An 8,469-nucleotide genomic window follows, 5' to 3' on the forward strand; every position below is an offset into this window, starting at 1 on the left:
TTAGCTAGCTTTTATTCCATTTAATATGTGGCAGGCTAATTTTATATCTTTCTAGTTTTTTAATGAAAATGTCATGTGGTATCAAGTAAAATGCCTTACAGAAGTCTATTACATCCAGATTATTACCTTTGTCAACAAACTTGTCATCTTATCAAAAAAGGATGTCAAGTTAGTTTTACAGGATCTATTTTCCATGAATCCATGTTGATTGACATTAATTATATTATCCTCTTTTATAATTGCATCCCAGATCAGCTGCTACAAATCTCAACCTTCAAGCTCTCCATGAGGGTTTGACCAAGTGAATTCTGAGGAAGGGGTCTGTGAGACCTGAAGAAGGCTCTCAGAGTTTGCCCACTGACCTCATTTGGAGAAGTCCAGGGGTAAGGTCTGGGTAAGGCCTTTGAGGTTTCATTGCATATTAATGGTAATATAGGACTTAAACCTTCCACTTAAGTCAGTGGGTGTTGCTGGAAATTGGCTTTTGATGTGTCTCAAGTTGGGCCACCAGAACAGGGTTCAAAAAAGAACTAGATAATTTCATGGAGGATAGGTCCATCAATGGCTATTAGCCAGGATGGGTAGGGATGGTGTCCCAGCCTCTGTTTGCCAGAAGCTGGGAATGGGCGACGGGATGGATCACTTGATTATTTACTTGTTCTGTTCATTCCCTCTGGAGAACCTGGCATTGGACACTGTTGGAACACAGGATACTGGACTAGACCTTTGGTCTGTCCCAGTATGGCCATTCTTATGTTTTTATGTTCACTGGATTTAAAGGACTCTTTTGAAAGTTTGCCTTATATAACTCCATTCCCCGCTCCAAGCTTGAGTTGCCCGGCTGCCTTCTGGGAATATTCACCGAGTCCAGAGTGCTGATGCAGATGATGGCTGGAGTAACAAATGGTACCATTGATGTCATCCCTACTTCTCTGACATGTCACCCCTACTTCTCCATCATGACCCAAGGAGCTGCCAGTGCACTGTGCCATGCACGGGGTGCCGATATGGGAGCCCAGTTGACTGAGTCTGCACTGACACCACACTGGGCTCTATGCTTACAGGAGCTATGAGCTTCCATGCACATGGACAAATCCGCATCTTACATAAGTCAGTACATCTCCTTTGAGTTCTTGAGGTGCAAATCACAGGGAGGGTGATTACCCATTGGAACAAACTACCCAGGGAAGTGGTGGATTCTCCATCTCTGGATGTCTTCAGATCCAGAATGGCTGCCATTTGGAAAGATGCTTTACTCAAACTCAAGTTATTGGGCTTAGTTCAGGGGTAACTGAATGAAATGTAATGACATATGATGTATAGGAGGTCAGAGTAGATGATCAGATGGTCCCTTCTGCCCTGAAACTTGATGAATCTATGAATTAGAGCTTTTCCTAAGGAAGAACATAGTAAAATACTCTCTTTCTCTCTCTCTCTCTCTCTCTCTCTCTCTCTCCAAGGAATTTGGTATTTTGTTCATGACACCAAAGGTAACATAAGCAATTAAAACACTAGATCAGTGGTGCCTTTAGATAATTAACATCTAAAGGATACATAAGTCACGCTCTTCTAATAGCACTGGGAGGTTATTTAACAAGAATTGTGATGCTGATCATTGATTGCTGAACACGGATGGGGTGACCATAGTAAATTTGGGAGACACACTCTGGCCTGTATTGTGCAGAGGTCAGAGTAGATGATTGTAATGGTCCCTTCTGGCCTAGGAATCTTCAAATCCATGAAAGGGCTGTGACAACAGTAAACACAACTCTTTAAATCCAGCCATCTGCCTAATAGAAGAAGTAGAAAGCTCTTCCCAGCTGTGCCGAATTTCAAGCAGTTCAAAGACAAGTAGAGCTAAGGAGACTGAATTATCTAATTCAAAGGGTAGTGCCATTTATGCATTTTCATACATTAAAGATAAATCATCATTCATTGAACTGTCATAAATGAATTGGAATAGAGGCTTTCTTTCTTTCTTTCTTTCTTTCTTTCTTTCTTTCTTTCTTTCTTTCTTCTACTTATCTAATTACTGCAGAATTTGAACTTCTATCTATCGATCGATAGATTGATCTAAGAGACAAAGTGGGTGAGGTAATATATTTTATTGAACCAACTTCTGTTGCTCCCTCTCACCAACAGAAGCTAATAAAAGATAAATAAAAGAAAAAAGATTTAAGAAAATGGTTTAATAAAATATATTACCTCACCCACCTTTTCTCACTGATATCTGGGACCAATATGGCTAGAACAAAACTGCATTTATTTATTTCTAGCTAGCTAGCTAAGGTTTTGACCTATTTCAATCTTTCTAGCTATTTAGCTATCTCTGTATGGCTACCATGTAATATCTCTATGCTGTTATAGCGTAAGACTTTTATAATTGTCATATATTATCTATACTGGTTTATTTTTGCTTGTCTGGACATGTTATTTAAATATTGAGGAATTCAATTATTTTTCAAGTTTTTTTTAAATAGTTAATTCAGCTTCAGATATAGACAGCCAAATAGTGCACTATTGTAAATTTGCACAGCTACTTATTCACATCTATTTTAATAGAATTAATGTTCTGTATTCGAAATGATAGACAGATAGACAGATAGATAGATAGATAGATCAGTGGAGTAGACAGACTCAGCTAACATGTGGAGTCAGTGTGTATAGACTGGGATTTCTTGTCAATGGGATTTGGTGCCTTCCTCTTTAGTCTCCCTCAAAAATTCTAGCTGATATCTCTAGTTCAAATGATTGACCTCTCCAGAAGAAATATTGCTATACACCCTTCTCAATGAGACGTGGCCTGATTTTCCTCTTACTCACCTTGGTGTAAATCATGAATTACTCCTTAGTCAAGTGGACAGAGATCATTGGTTTAAAACGGAGAGGGAGGGGGAAAAAAAGAGTAATGTTTTTATCAATGAAGATAATGAACAATAGGAACAATTTACCAAGGGTCATGGTGGATTCTCCATCACTGATCATTTTCAAAATAAAGATTTTTTCCCCTAAAAGTTTTCCTATAGGAATTGTTTGGGGGGAGTTCTATCACCTGTGTTATACAGGAGGTCAGACTGAATGATCACAGTGGTCCCTTCTGGCCTTGGAATGTATGTATCTGTTCCACAAAGTGCTACTTGAAACCAGCTCTAGTCCCTTCATTGTGTTATGGATACTTTTAAAATTTGTGGTGTAATGTGCCTTGTTCTTATCTCCCTATGTTGATTTCGGTGAAACTCCATTAATTTCACTGCAGTTACTTCTTATATGTACTAGGTTCTTCTAAGTCACTGGGCCAGCTGGCCAGCTGGTAGGAATTGGTGTAGCTGTATTGAAATCAATTAGCCAGGCCCCCAGCTGGTGTAAACTGACATTGCTTTATTGGAATGAATGGACCAAATCCACAACTGGTGCAAATCAGTGTCTTTCCTTTGGCTTCTGGGTTTCCTTAAAGCTACACTTATTTACATCAGCTGAGGGTCTGGACCAGTGAGATGATTTATATAGACAGATAGGGTGACCAGATGTCCCAATTTTATAGGGACAGTCCCGATTTTTGGGTCTTTTTCTTATATAGGCTCCTATTACCCCCCCTCCCCCGCCCCCGCTCCTATTACCCCCCCCCCCCGCCCCCATCCCGATTTTTCACACTTGCTGTCTGGTCACCCTAACAGGTGAGGAGTAGCGGAGATTCGGAAATGAAGAACCAATCCTCTGTCACAGAGTTCATCTTGGTGGGTCTGTCCAGTTTCCTTGAATACCAGATGTTCCTCTTTGTGGTATTCACCTTCATCTACATGGCCGCCCTCGTGGGAAACCTCCTCATCGTCCTCACTATTACTACTAGCAGCAGGCTTCATACCCCTATGTACTCTTGCTCATCAACTTGTCCTTGACAAACCTTATCCATCTCAGTGTCCATCCCCAAACTGCTGCAGAACCTTCTGGAGCACAGGAAGACCATTGCCTTCTTAGGTTGCATTGCACAGATCTGTCTCTTCACTTGGACTCTGGTAAGTGAAGTTCTGGTCCTTGCTGCCATGGCTTTTGACCTCTATATTGCTATCTGCCACCCTTTGCATTACACCATCATCATGAGGAAGGACGTTTGTGTTGGGTTAATTGCTGGCATATGGATAGTCGGGGTGGCCAATTCTGCAGTCCACACTGGATTTGTGCTCAGCTTTCTTTCTGCGAAGCAAACGTCATCAGCCATTTCTTTTGTGAATTGCCACCATTTCTAAAACTCTCCTGCTCAGACACCAGCCTCAGTGAAACCCTGATTTTTCTGGCTGATGCAGTCTTTGGGATGGGGAGCTGTGTGATAACTTTAATGTCCTATTACTTCATCCTGAGAACTATCTTGAAGATTCGCTCCACAGAAGGCAAGAAGAAAGCCTTCTCCACCTGCTCCTCCCACCTTATAGTGGTCAGCTTGTACTACTCCACAGCCATGTACACCTATATACACCCCTCCTCAGCCTACTCTCCGGACAGAGACACAGTGATCATTATCCTATATTCGGTTATAACTCCAGTGCTCAACCCTATCATATTCTCTCTGAAAAACAATGAGGTCAAAGAGGATCTAAGAAAAGTGAAAGGAGACTTGGGCTATTTCAAAGACAATAATATTATCTATCTATCTATCTATCTATCCTACTTATAAGTATAGTATTTATGCACTATACTGATAAGTGTGATTTGTACCTGAAAGTTCTTGCTATTGTATTTACTTTTCAAATAGAATACAATTTATATTCCATTGCTGATGATTTGCTGGATAGCCCTGTAATACATCGGGGAACAAAGAATGCAGGTTGGGAGAGGCTCTCGTGGAAAGCAGTGACTCAGAGAAGGATATAGAGATCATCACAGGTAATTGTCTCAACATGAGCGTTCAGTGTGGGTAATCTGATGCTCGGATGTATAAAAATGTGGGGAAGTGATCTTGCCTCTGTACACAGCATTTGTGAGATCATGGTTGAAATATTGCATCCAGTTCTGGCATCCACACTTCAGAAAGGATCTGGAAATACCGGAGAAAGTTCAAAAGAGGGCCAGAAAATGTATGTAGGGGCTGGAGAATAAGTCTTATGATGAGAGTGTAACGGAGCTCAATTTACCTAGCTTATCAAAGAGAAGGTTGAGAGGTGAATTGATCACACTGTCTAGGAATTTACACATTGATAAGATATCAGATAGTTAGTGGGGGCTTTTCAACCTGGCTGACAAGTCATAACAGGATCCAAGGGCTGGAAGTGAAAGCTGGACAAATTCAACCTTGAAATAAGATGCAATTTCTTCGCTGTGAAGGTGATTAAACATTGGGACAGCTTATCAGGGGAGATGGTTGAGTCTCATTTAGATATCTTTTTGGAAGATTTTTTTTTCAATCCAGCTTCTGAGGGAAAGTCTATGGCCAGTGCATGCGGGGTTCAGACTGTTATGCTCCTGTCTGGCATTGGAATCTGTGATTCTGAGTCCCCTGTTCATCCTCTTCCTTCACGAGCCATGGACTGAACAGGAAGCTCGGAATTGCCCTCAATGCATACATAACACTTGCAGCCCTGTATTAAGAAAATGACTATAATTCAATCTCAGGCTTCAGCCAGTGGCCTGCAGACATCAGGAAGGAATTCCCCTCTCCCCCCAGTGCATAGTAGTTCAGAGGTGTTCTGGGATTTTGTTTGTTTGTTTGCCTTACTCTGAAGAATCAGAGATTGGCTACAACTGGAGACAGGGTGGACCAGTGCTCCGAGAATGTGCAGAGAACCATAGGGTTAGAAGGGATCACAAGGTTCATCTAATCTAACCCCCTGCCAAAATCAGGATGTGTTGTGTCTAAATCATCCAAGACAGGTGGCTATCCAGCCTATTTCTGAAAACCTTCAGTGAATGAGCTTCCACAACCTCCATAGACAGAGAAGCCTCTTTCTAGATGCCATGTTTTGCTCACTTTCTCAGGGTCAAATGTACCCCCAGATCTAAGGTGGGGAAGGAGTTTTCCCCTAGGTCAAACAGGCAGGGACATTGGATGTTTTCTCCTAGCTTTGCAGCATCAGGTGTAAATCGCCGGCTGGGGTCATGTGGGCATGTCTTGCCTAATCCAATTGCAGAGACCTTGGGCATTGAGGGCAACTTGGTCTCCGCTGTTCCCTACCTGTGCTGCACAGTTTAGTCTTTGTAGCCTAGGAATCCCTTTGTGCCAATGGGCAAAGGGCACCAGGGGATATAGAATTTTACAGGGATATCGTGGGTCAGTATTTGCACAAGAATTCCACAAAGGGAGGCATGTAAGGTCTCTACTGAGAGCTAGTAGCCCACTGGTCATCATCATCATTGTGAAATGAACGTATGTATTATTTCTATACCAGAAATTATGTTCTTAAAGCCTTAATATTAAATGCAGACCATCAGGAAGTGACATACCTTGAACAGGTTCTGTTCAGGAAGGGGCAGTAAATACCTGGGATTTACTTTTGGTCACTGTGTACTTTATGCCTCACAATACAAGTCAATTTCCATACACAGCCCCCAGATAATAAAGACCACAAAATCAACAAGAGATCACAAAATCTGCAGGAAGAGACACAGAGCGGGAGGGTGTCCTGTTTATTACTAGGATCAAAGAATTAGGATGGTATATGAGGAGAATGCAAGGAGACACACAGTATCCATTATCTAGGGGGGAGGCAGACAGCATGTTTTCTCTCATGAAAAAGGACTCACAGCCTGCTTGATTGAAAAGTGCTGGTGAGCAATACTTTATTGCAGATGAGAGCATCTTATTAAGTAAGTCTAGAATACATATTATGATTTTATTTTATATGTAACCATTTGTGTTCAGGTTTCAGAGTAGTAGCCATGTTAGTCTGTATCCGCAAAAAGAAAAGGAGTACTTGTGGCACCTTAGAGACTAACAAATTTATTTGGGCATAAGCTTTCGTGGGCTAGAACCCACTTCATCAGATACATCTGATCCACTCTATGCATCTGATGAAGTGGGTTCTAGCCCACAAAAGCTTATGCCCACATAAATTTGTTAGTCTCTAAGGAGTCACGAGTACTCCTCGTTCTCATTTGTTTTCAATATTTCTACTGGTTGTCACTTAAATCTCTATGCATCTTTAAATAAACTTTTACTTGTTGTCACTATCAATATATCTCAGTGCTGCATGTTCATCGGCTTGGTTGATCTAAGGTTTAACTAGGAAGCTGTGGAATATTGTTCATTTGGGAGCAATGAACCTATGAATACTGCTAGCACCAAGTGTACCGGGGCTAGACACTCCAGGGGGGGTATGTTTATCACTGACCTGCCGAGGGACAGCAGAGCTGAGAAGGCTAAGAGGGGAGTGGCTTGTGTTGCCCGTGGTCAGTGGCATTGGGGAGTTGACCCATGGCTGGCACAAACACGCTCAGGGCAAGTGGTAGCGAGTTGCCTCACTGCCCTGGGTACCCCTGAGAACTGTAAAGTTTTAATCTAACTAAAGGCTCAGTAGATGGGCACCTGGGAGAAGTCAAATGGCCTGTGATATACCAGAGGTCTGGATGATTGAATGGTCCATTCTGATCTTGAAATCTAGGAATATATGACCTCCCATCACTCCTCCTGTCAAGGTTCCTTCCCCACTCTGAACTCTAGGGTACAGATGTGGGGACCTGCATGAAAACCTCCTAAGCTTACTTTTACCAGCTTAGGTTAAAAGTTCCCCAAGGTACAAACTAATTTTACTCTTTCCCCTGGGACTTCCACTGCCACCACCAAACTTTATCTGGGTTCCTGAAAAAATGGAGTTTGGAAACATCTTTCCCCCCAGAATCCTCCCAACCGTTGCACCCCACTTCGTGGGGACGGTTTGGTAAAAATCCTCACCAATTTGCATAGGTGACCACAGACCCAAACCCTTGGATCTTAGAACAATGAAAAAAGCATTCAGTTTCCTTACAAGAAGACTTTTAATAGAAGTAAAAAAGAATCATCTCTGTAAAATCAGGATGGTAAATACCTTACAGGGTAATTAGATTCAAAACATAGAGAATCCCTCTAGGTAAAACCTTAAGTTACAAAAGAGACACACAGACAGGAATAGTCATTCTATTCAGCACAGCTATTTTCTCAGCCATTTAAAGAAATCATAATCTAACACATACCTAGCTAGATTACTTACTAAGTTCTAAAACTCCATTCCTGTTCTGTCCCTGGCAAAAGCATCCTACAGACAGACACAGACCCTTTGTTTTTCTCCCTCCTCCCAGCTTTTGAAAGTATCTTGTCTCCTCATTGGTCATTTTAGTCAGGTGCCAGCGAGGTTACCTTTAGCTTCTTAACCCTTTACAGATGAGAGGATTTTTCCTCTGGCCAGGAGGGATTTTAAAGGGGTTTACCCTTCCCTTTATATTTATGACACCTCCTGTGTTTCAATGACTGTCATACTCATGGGAGCATTGTTGATTCCTCTGTGC

General features: G+C 41.9%; 1 pseudogene; it reads left to right on the forward strand.

The window, feature by feature from the left end:
* Positions 1 to 3,698: 3,698 nt before the first annotated feature.
* Positions 3,699 to 4,669, forward strand: LOC144273208 (olfactory receptor 13G1-like; annotated as a pseudogene).
* The last annotated feature ends 3,800 nt before the right edge of the window (positions 4,670 to 8,469 follow it).

The sequence above is a fragment of the Eretmochelys imbricata genome, chromosome 13 (genome assembly GCF_965152235.1).
Source record: "Eretmochelys imbricata isolate rEreImb1 chromosome 13, rEreImb1.hap1, whole genome shotgun sequence".
In the NCBI taxonomy this organism is placed as follows: domain Eukaryota; kingdom Metazoa; phylum Chordata; order Testudines; family Cheloniidae; genus Eretmochelys; species Eretmochelys imbricata.